Source organism: Coptis chinensis, chromosome 3 (genome assembly GCF_015680905.1).
Source record: "Coptis chinensis isolate HL-2020 chromosome 3, ASM1568090v1, whole genome shotgun sequence".
NCBI lineage: Eukaryota > Viridiplantae > Streptophyta > Magnoliopsida > Ranunculales > Ranunculaceae > Coptis > Coptis chinensis.
This window is the reverse complement of record NC_141458.1, coordinates 61,752,030-61,763,348: the sequence shown is the minus strand read 5'-3', so window position 1 is coordinate 61,763,348 and position 11,319 is coordinate 61,752,030. Positions and strand designations below refer to the sequence as shown.

The following is an 11,319-nucleotide window of genomic DNA, read 5'->3' as shown; positions in this document are numbered from 1 at the left end:
ACTCATGTTGAGCAAGCCTCAACGAACACTCTATCCATAGTGCTCAAGTTTCCTCGCTCATGTTATGCATTTGATAAAAGTGTCTGCCCGGAAAGGAAAAGGCGCTGCCAAAGTGTCCTGAGTTAGTATCTGTGTGGTGGCCTTCTAATACAATATCGGCATGAGGGCCGATATATTCATTATAAATTACATGTACAAAAGAGTGAGAAAGTGATAGACACATATCACAAAGCTATTGGATGAAACTGAGGAGCAACTATAAAAGGATTAGATGCAAAAGAAAAAAGACCAGATTCATTTGGCACTTTATTTTTCTATTTCTCACATGTAAACCAGAAAGAAATTAGAGAGTATTGTAAAACACCATTAATGAATAAGAAAAACTTAATTGATCTTTATCTTTCGCTTCTTATATCTCACCGTCTGTATCTTTCCTCTGTAGCCAGTTTAATTGACTTCAATCAGCTAGTGTTCATAAAATGCAATGGAGTATGAGTAGTTGACAAACATAACGAATTGTATTACATTGAGCATCAAGTACTACTCCAGTGCTCACTCTAAAATAAAAATGACTTGCATATCTTCAACTGAAAGAAACAGTGAAGGGTTAACTTCCAATGTTAATGATCTGTTATACATTATGGTATGACGAGAAACACATAATATTCTCAACATAGCCTTACAATCAGTGCAATGTTGTGGTGCATGAGAAGTGGTCAAGATTATGATTGGATTAGAATTTTTATGGATCTTTTCTTACCAAAAGCAAAGCATGAACAGAACAATATAGTAACTTGAGTGTAAATCACCCGAGTTATTTGCCGACCTGTCGTAGACCATTCACAACGCCCTGAGATTTTGGATAGAAAGACTTCAGCTGGATAGCAGAATGGCATCACTACTACAATGCATGTGTCTCAGTCCAACATTTTTTATAACTTGGGTAAAATGTTCCTGCGTAAGAAAATCACTTGATCAGGAATAAGATAGAAGTCAGCTTGATAGAAAACTGCGTAGGGAGGAACAACCTAATGTCAGAGTCAATAATGTAACAAGGTTAACATTCATGGTGATAATCACAAACTATAAACTCATAATACAAATTACAGAAGGGATCCATCTTCTGTGTTGCACGAGGTAAGAAAAAAATGCATCGATGGGTAACGAACTATAGACGAAATCAAACATTGGGGCATAAACTTTTTTTTGAGCAAATTTGGGTAACGAAGTGTACCACGTTTTGCAACGTTGGCTTTTGTTACACTTCCATTCATTTTTTTCACACGTGGCACGTTATTTTTCATTTTCTCTAATTATTTTCCTATGTGGCTATGTAAAACTTGTCATGTCGTTGCTACACGGTATGCCAGCACGTGAAGAAAACCATCAGAACTCATCATCATCAACAACTCGTCGATCGAAGAAACTCCATTGAAGAAAATTTCTTCTTCAAAACCTGAACCAGTGAGCTCAATTTTTATTTAATTCAATTATCACCACTTCAACAATTTCTCATTTCTTTTCTTTCCCTATAGATCCTTGTTACAAAATCTCTTATTCCAGCTTTTGAAGAAGCAATTGCTGTTGACATAAATGAATCAGCTGATTCATCAATCGATTATGAAGAACTTGTTAATCAATCACCTAATTTCTCAGAGGTAATATGCATATCAATCAATAATTTTGTTAATTTTCATTCCAATTTCTCAGATTGTTTACTTAATTATGTGTTTCTAGTTTCAGAACTCGTCAATTGCTTTATCAGATTTGACCAATTCAATTGTAACAAACGATTCCCCATCTGATTTCATTCCTACTTCAAAGCTCATCTATCGATGATATATAACAAACAAGAAGAAGTTGTAATCAATTGCTTTAATTTACTGATGACGGTCGTACGATTGTTGTTGATTTTCTTCAAGAAGATCATTTTCAGTTAGTGGGTTCTTTTGGCGTTGATCCTACATCAAAGAAGGCTCTAGACCCTAGATGAATCGGTTAAGATCGTGATTGATAGTTTGTACGAGTTTCTCAAAGGAGAGAAGAACAGGTTTTCTAATGTTAGTATCAGTGATGAAGATGCGTATTGGGTTTGTTTCTTTGAATTGTTTCAGTTTCAGATGTTTTGTTCTCCTACTTTGGTAAGCAGCAGAGTTACTTTACTCACATGCCTCCTACGTGACAAGTAGTTGCTGGGGGCTGTGTTTTGTGTTAGCATAACATGTGGCAAGTTTTACATAGTCACATAGGAAAATAATTAGAGAAAATGAAAAATATATAGCGTGCCACGTGTGAAAAAAATGGATGGAAGTGTAACAGAAGCCAACGTTGCAAAACGTGGTACACTTTATTACCCAAATTTGCTCAAAAAAAAGTTTATGCCCCAATATTTGATTTCATCTATAGTTCGTTACCCATCGATGCATTTTTTTCTAAGAGGTAATTAATAGAAATGCTACGTCTAACGTGGAAGCTATCACAACAAACTACCAACAAAGTATATTCAACAACTCTCCAAGCAACAATCCAAGATCAATTAATACAATATCAACAAGAAGATAAACGTAATCAATAGTAGAGAATAAGGTAAAGAATACACTCACACACAAAACTAGATATACGTGGTTCGGCAATGTGCCTAGTCCACCAGCAACCTCCATAATATATTGGATGAACTAGATAGAGAATTACAAAGAAGAGTTTTCTCTTCACTCACTTAGAATGATTCACTCAACACTCACAAAGAATGTTTTTCTCTCAAATCTCTCTTTTGTTCTCTCAAGATCTCTCTCATTTAGAAAAAAAATTATTAGGTCAAAACCCAAACTCTTCTTTTTATAGTGGGCCGAAATTTTAGTGTAGAAAACACAATCTCGATTTACTGGTGAAATCTCAAAACCTGATGTGTAGAGGCTAGGGCGAGTACGCGCCTTGGGCAAGGCATATTGGAGCATGCGCGTCAATTGGCCCTTCGGGCCATGCCCACAAATGGCTCTCATCAAACATGTAGGATTTGGAGTAAGTCCAAACAATGTTGTAACTTAACTCCGGTGACAACCTTAGTCAACATATCAGCAAAATTGTCTTTGGTGTCCACTTTCTCAAGTGCTATATCACCATCCTTAATGACATCTCGTACAAAGTGATAGCGGACATCAATATGCTTCATCTGAGCATGATGAACCTGGTTCTTCGCCAAATGAATAGCACTCTGACTATCACAATACAAAGCAACACTGTCCTGCTCAAAACCAATATCATCTAGAAGACCTCGAAGCCATAAGGCCTCCTTCACTGTCTCTGCCACTGCCATATATTCTGCCGCTATAGTAGATAGAGCCACTGTAGCCTATAGCATAGACATTCAACTAACCGGTGCACCATGCATCATAAATACATAACCAATAGTTGATCTTTGTTTGTCTAGATCACCTGCATGATCTGAGTCTACATAACCACTAACATGAGAGGTATCTCCACCATAAACTAATCCCACATCCAAGGTACCTCGATACCCATTTCACTGCCTCCCAATGCTGCTTCCCAGGATTTGTCATATACCTACTCACAACACTGATAGTTTGTGAAATGTCCGGGCATGTGCACACCATAACATACATCAAACTATCACTGCACTAGCATAAGGAACTCGAGCTATATGTTCTTGCTCCTCCACTGAGCTAGGAGAAAACCTAGCTGAAAACCTAAAATGCCCAAAGGAGTAGAAACCGACTTTGCATTCTCCATACCGAATCTAGAAATCACTTTCTGAAGGTATTTCTTTTGAGATACAACTAGCCTTCACTTCTTCATATCTCTTTCAATCTCCATGCCCAATATCTTCTTGGCTCCACCTAAGTCTTTCATCTCAAACTTATAGCTAAGTTGAGATTTCAACTTTTCTATCTCCACCATACTTTTGGAAGCAATAAGCATGTCATCCATATAAAGCAAGAGATAAACAAAGTCATCACTACGAAACCTACGAAAGTAAACACAACAATCATACTTACTTCGAGTATATTTTTGCTTCATCATTAATGTGTCAAAGTGCTTCTACCATTGCGTTAGCGATTACTTTAATCCATACAATGACCTGTTTAGCTTGCACACATGATCATCTTTCTCAGCAACAACAAAACCTTTCGGTTGTCTCATATAGATCTTTTCCTCTAAGTCGCCATGCAAAAAAGCGGTTTTCACATCAAGTTGCTCCAACTCCAAGTCGAAGTGAACTACCAAACTTAATAACACACGGATAAAAGTATGCTTGACCATCCGTGAGAAAATCTCATTATAATCAACTCCTTCATTTTGTGAGAAACCATTTGTTACCACTCTTGCTTTGAACCCGGTATCACCCGACTCAGGAATGACCTCTTTCTTTCTGAACACCCATTTGCTATCGATAGCCCGCTTGCCCTTAGGCAACAAACCAGGTCCCATGTGTAATTTTTATCAAGAGATTCCATCTCTTCTTGCATAGCTACCAACCAATTGCTGTGATGTGCATCTCTAACATCTTCTTTGAAGTTATTTGGCTCATCACCTTTAATATTCGGTGCATATGCTACTAGATTCACCTGACCATAATGTTCCACCGGCTTATCGTGCCCATACTTGTGGACTTCCTTAACTTGTCTCTTTGGCCTAGTGCTAGCCAACTCAAGTTGCGGATGTCCATGCTTTTCTTCTGATTGTTGTGTGGTTCCATGATCTTGGACATCATCATGAACCAACCAATCGTCTACTACATTAGACAACTCAAGCTCAGTAGCTTGAGTTTCTATAGAATCACCACTCTGCCCAGCTTTCTCCGGCTTGCTAAAGTTTAGCACCGAAGTCTCGTCAAAGGTAACATCTCTGCTGACCAGGAACTTGTTATCTTCAAGACACCACAATCTATATCCCTTTACCCCATTTGTGAAGCCTAAGAATATTGTCTTCTTAGCTCTAAGATCAACCTTGTTTTCCCTCATATTGTAGTAAGCTGTAGATCCAAACACTCGCAAAATACTCTAATCAACAGGTTTCCCTGACCACACTGCATAAGGTGTCTTGCAATCTATTGTCGAAATCGGTGACCTATATTATACAAGTAACACGCCATGGACACTGCTTCATCCTTTCTGCCATCCCATTCTGCTGGGGCATGCCCCTGACTGTCCATTGTCTATCAATACCATGTTGCGCACAAAACTTTTGGAAATGACCATTAATATACTCAGTACCATTGTCAGACCTCAAAGTCTTCACCTACCTTTCTGTGCGATTCTCAACCCTTGTTTTCTACTTCTTAAATATCTCAAACACTCCATCTTTGGTTTTCATCAGATACACCCACACATAGTGAGTATGATCATCAATGAATGAGACATAATAATAGTTACCTCCTTTAGAAGCCACTCTGGAGGGTCCCTAAATACATCCGTATGCACATAATCAAGGATGCTCATTGTCTTGTGCTTGCTTGAACTGAACTTGACTCTACACTGCTTTCCATAGACGCAATGCTCACAGAACCCCATACTTGGCTTCTTCAAGTCCTTCAAGAACCCTCGCTTGCACAACTTAGACAAATTTGGGGGACTTCGTTTTAAATGCGCCCCTTCTCTCAAACTAAAAAACAAACAGTACTGATACAGCCAAAACAACAAGAAAATTAGCACATGCCAAACAAATAACAAGGACTTCTGGGCCCACTTATCATCAACTGTTATCTTTGTAGCTCGACAGATCTTACATACAGCATTTTCGGAAACGGGGTTTGTGTTGGAATGTAAGTACTGGATAGGCTACCCTGTTTTGTACATCCTCTAAGTGAATCAGTCATGTCTCCAATCTCAATAATATGCCTGCAATCTCCAGGTCACCAGATAGGATGCCCTGCCCTTTTCACACGCCTCATCCTTTGATATTCTAAGCCACTATCTATGACAAAAGGATCTCTCTTATCATTGCAAAAGATATCTTCGATAAGAAAATAACCTGAAAGATCATACTGCCCTGCTGTTTGCCTAGATGATCAGTCAGGCAATATATTTAATCATTCAATTTACTGAGCTTATGATTTCCAAGGATCAGAAACTCCCGAATCTTTATCCATATTCTTGACATGTTATATACTTGAACACAAAGAACCACTTCTGGAAAAGGATTTGGAACATGTTCATTCACATTGGATGGCTTCCTAACCTTCGCTGCAGAAGTTATGAATCTAAGAGATGTCATCTTGTCAACGTTCTCAGACGACAGAATTGACCACTTCATTCACCTTGCAAACACCATTAAATGAATGTAGTTTCGCTGCAACAACCTGATCTTCATTTTGTTTTGGCAAGTAACTGTATCTTTTCAATATAACCGTTATTTTCTAGTTCAGCAGCACGAGTATTCATATCAAATGTTATCCCTTTTTTATACCCTTCTTTGAATTATTCTTATGGTCTTTCTCAACTAAAGATCTGACTTAATTCTTCTCCGGAGAGTTTCATTTTTCGTCTCATCCAAAATCTTTTCTTCTTGAACTTTCGAAGAACTTTCTGTTTGTAATTCAACCTGAACTTCTTTCAACACGTTCTCAACTAGTTCAGCAGCAGGAGCCATCTTCTCCTTTCTTTTCTTATTCTCATATTACCAACCATATGGTCTTTATCAGCTTTCTAAACCAAAAGTACCATTTTTCGCCTCATCTGAAATCTCTTCTTCCTGAACTGGTGAAGTCTTTTCTGTTAGTGTTTCAACCTGAAATGCTGCTTTTGATGTTATCTTGACTACTTCCTTTTCCGAAAGAATTTTAAGTTCACTGATCGCAATAACATCCTAATCATCTTCACATACTTAAGATGAAGAAGGATTCGTGTTGAGTTATGCAATACTTCAACCACTGAGGCTTCAAATTCAGGAACCCTAGTGATTTGACCAACGAGGTCAGGAAGGCAAATAGGTCCTCCATGTGGTACTTGAAATTCAACTGAAGAATCCACCATCTCCATTGCCATAGACTTTTTCACTCTTTATTACTGAATTGAATTACAACTTTGAGAGAGGCAACAAAAATATTTTTGTTTAAGGGATATAGAAACCAAAAGATTCCGTGCTCATCAACCTAACCAGTATACAGGACCTGCAGGCTCCCAAGAAGAACACAAAACAAGTGTTAGCTTAGGGTACTGATGAGTAAAACCCAACAACCATGTCTAGAGTTAATGATGCAATTTGCAATCAGAAAATAAACCGAAAATAGACAATAAAATCTAATCTCCTGTTCACCAAAAAGTGATTCAAACGTTTCAGTTGAATGAAAAGATCACTCTTAAGTCAACAGCCAAAAATAACATAACACCATATGTTTGTATAAGAATCTATTGTGGAAACACTCCACCAGCCAGAACCTTTACTGGCGATCACCAGAACGACGCTTCAAATATCATAGATGTTTGTTGTGATAAGTCAGGCTTAACAAAGGTGATATCCTTTTGGATAGCATCCGTTTATTTTTATTTTTTTTCTATAGCAACAACTTCTCCCTCGCTTCGCCATCTGGACAAGCAACCTCAACGAAGCAGAGCACAAATTGTAGCCTGTTTTTTTTTATCAGGGTCATTCATCAAATAAAAGTATTACAATGCAGTAGAGTAACCTCCACTTAGTAAGACACCAAGTTACGCGAATACACTCCCTATATGTAAAGACATAACCACTTCACATTACAAGGCAATGGTATCCAAAGAGTGTCTCCCTGACTTGCAATAGGATTTTATGCATCTCCGTTGTCTTGTTCTCGGATATTCTCCGATTCCCTTAACACAAAGAACCCCAAGCAATAGCTCTAGAAAGACGTTCCACCGCCCATCTTGCCTTAGGAGCTAGGATATGTGCAATGATGTCTCCAGCAAGGCATGTTCAAAGATTCAAAAATTAATTCCCCAACCCACATCGCAAACTGGCATTGACTACGAACATGGTCCTCATCCTCCACACCTCTCCTACAAAGTGAACACTCATTATCAAAATCAATACCATGCACATTTAGCTTCTCTACGGTTTGTAAACGCCGTGGACAAGCCATCCAAGTAAAGAACGCCACCTTAAAAGGAATAAAAAACATCCATATCGTTTGCTCCTGAAAATTGGCAAGTATCTAGTGTGGCTTCAAATCTTTATTTGCGTGCATCTTGGCTAGTCCCCCATACATTGATTTTACAGTATATTCCTTGTTTCAATCGCACGTCCATATCCGCTTATCCATATCCATATCCCATCTTCCTCTCCAAACGTTTCCCCTTCTTCATATAAAGTGGCTATAAAAATATGAAATCAGATATTTCCCAACTATTTAAAGGTCTTCTCAAACTCAGTTCCCAAACCACTTCATTCTCTCCTCTTTTTGCATAACCTCCTACTTAAGCATTTTTATTGCATGCTATCTCATGCAGGGTCTCATACTCTCATATAGGGTTTCATATTACACACAAATTGGTATTCCTCCTCTACAAGTGTCGTGCCAATTGGATATTTTGGATCCGGAAACCTTAAGTAATAGGTAATTCAGCCGGCTTTGGCTGAAAACTAATGTGATATTTGGTTTTAGCCCCACTTACGTCTGTTGACCAAATTGACTGAGAGTGAATCTTTAGGTTTCCTTTTAGTCTTGTTGGTGGCTACTTGAAGTTTTTGCAATTGGTTGATTGTTACCAGAATTCTTTACAGGAACACTGGCCATCTTTGAAATGATGGAATCGATTACAATCTCTAAGTACAATCTCCCGGTCATATACTTGGGAGATGAGTTTAATTGCAATGTGGCAATCTCTGCATACCCTGAGATTTTTCACCACTCGAATTGGTTTTTTCCTGCTATTATTCAGAAGACCAAATGCTACCGCCAGCTTTTCACTGTGAATGGAAAGATTCTCAGCCTTTTCTTCTTCATCCAGGTCAAACAATACAACTGAAGTATCAGGCACATAACCAATAGACTCCAGTCTCCGAGAAATCTCACCGAGTTTGTTGTAGATCTCTTGGGTCTGGAGATGCGTTTTATCCCCTACAACAAACTCATGAATGGTGTTGTTAACTTCTATTGAGCTGCATCCTGGAGTCTTCCCAATTCCTTTGGATTTCATCAAGATTCGAACTCTGGTCACATCCTTCCAACGTTTTGCAGAGGCATACATATTCGACAGAAGAACATAGTAACCTGAATTTAGTGGTTCTAGTAGCACCAGTTTCTCAAGCACCTTCTGACCTAACTGGGAATCATTGCGGACTCTGCAAGCACTAAGCAAGGAACCCAATATTACTGCATTGGGTTCTATGGGCATCTGATCTACGAGATTAACGGCTTCATCCAATTGGTTGGTTCGTCCCAACACATCGACCATACATCCATAGTGTTCGATTTTAGGTCTTAGTCCATAAACGTTTTGCATGTCTCTGAAGTAAGTCCAAGCTCTTCCAGCAAGTCCAGCATGAGCACAAGCATTCAGTAGTCCCACAAAAGTTATATCATCAGGCATCAATCTTTTTGCCTCCATCTCTGTGAAGAGGTCACTGGCTTCTTCACCTCGACCATGAATTGCCATTCCAGATATTAAGGTGTTCCATGATACCAGACTCCGCTCACGCATTCCCTTGAATACAGCCATTGCCTTATCAATGGAACCACACTTTGCATACATGTTTATGATGGCATTGCATACTGTGATGTTGCGGTCCAATTTTCTCTTTTCAACATAAAGACGAACCCACTCGCCTAACTCTAGAGCGCCCAACAGAGCGCAAGAATGCAATATGGATACAACAGTGATCTGGTCAGGCTTCACCCCAGCAAGCTGCATCTGATGAAAGATGCTTAACGCTTCAGCTGGTCTTGAGGCTTGATTGTACCCAACTATCATAGCATTCCAAGTTGGAAGTGTTTTTAAAGGCATATCATTAAACATGCTCCTAGCAACATCAAACTTTCCAATCTTTGTATATCCACAAACCATGACATTCCAAGACTTCTCATTCTTATCCGGCATCTCATCAAAAAGCTCCTTTGCAGCCTCAATACCCCCCCTACTCGTATACGCAACTATCATGGAATTCCATGTCGCAGCAGTCTTGTACTTCATCCTATCAAACACTTTTCTCGCAATCTCAACATTCCCTAGAGCATACATGTTTAGCAACGACGTGTAAACATGGACATCAGAATCCGGTATCCCAAAGACAATGCTTTGGGCATGGACAGCCGGACCAGATGAATTACTACTTGCACAAGCCTTGATAAGGAAAGTAAACGTATAGTTATTGGGTACCATTCCTCGCTCTCTCATACCCGTGTAGAATGAGATAGTGCGCTTAGGTGACTCACTACCCGCATAACCTCTAATCATTGTGTTCCACATAAATATATTGGGCTCCTCCAGTTGTTCAAAAACAAGAAGAGCATAGTCAAGTGCAGTGGCAGACATGGAGGGTAGTGAAGTAGAAACGAGTAAGAGCTTGGCATAGAGATGCTCAGCGTCCTGCGGGTTGTTACGGAGAATGCAAACATGGATTTGCTTGGCTTGTTTAAGGGAAGTACAAGACTGTAGAGCAGAAGAAATGTCGTCGTGGGTGGTGGGTCGGAGAGGTGAGGAAAAAGAAAGTGCCACTGCCATTGTTTTTAGTTTGTGGTTCTTTGAGCTTGGGGATGAAAACTTCTTATCCAAAAGATATTTATATGTTAACTATTCGTATTTGTAATTAGTGACATTCACTTATACATACTCAGTCACGTCCACATTTTTATCAAAGTAATATATAACAGCAGAAAGAAGTCAAAAGTGAAGAAGAATAAGAAGAGTTACCTGGAACTGGAAGCAGTAGATTGTATGAGAAGAACAAGCGTTGCTACTCAACTAATAATCATCAGCTCAATTCTTCTCGAGGATGTGAATATGGTCATCTGACTTGTGGCCTAATTATTAGGATTTAAGGCCCACAGCATATTCTTGCAGGATTGACCCGTTTTTTCATCCAACATGCAAACCTGAATTCTTCTTATCCACATTTTTTGGATGAAATTCAATTCCTACTTTTGCAGAACGTATTTTTTGGTCTGAAAATCTACATAAGAGAACTTATTCATTTTATTTACAAATGAGAAATTCCATTTTATAAGTGTTTACTATACATTTGGTGGTATCCACAAAATTGGATGCATCGTCCATGCATCCACGCGCATTTGTTGATGAAATTCATACTTTGTTCCTTTTAAGTTGCCAAAACTACATTTTCAGAGTGAAAGAGTGAAAATGTATTTTGGAATGAAAATTTTCGCTTTAT

At 38.8% G+C, this 11,319-nt stretch overlaps 2 pseudogenes across 2 annotated transcripts; both read right to left on the bottom strand.

The window, feature by feature from the left end:
• Positions 1–4,074: 4,074 nt before the first annotated feature.
• LOC147510304 (uncharacterized) lies at positions 4,075–11,285 on the bottom strand (annotated as a pseudogene). Its single transcript, XR_015216000.1, has 6 exons — positions 10,842–11,285; positions 6,807–7,126; positions 5,902–6,264; positions 5,591–5,862; positions 4,638–4,990; positions 4,075–4,422 (listed from the first exon to the last, which is right to left on the bottom strand). The product of XR_015216000.1 is annotated as an uncharacterized LOC147510304 (transcript).
• On the bottom strand, positions 7,653–10,677 carry LOC147510305 (pentatricopeptide repeat-containing protein At2g29760, chloroplastic pseudogene; annotated as a pseudogene). Its single transcript, XR_015218785.1, has one exon. The product of XR_015218785.1 is annotated as a pentatricopeptide repeat-containing protein At2g29760, chloroplastic pseudogene (transcript).
• Positions 11,286–11,319: the final 34 nt, after the last annotated feature.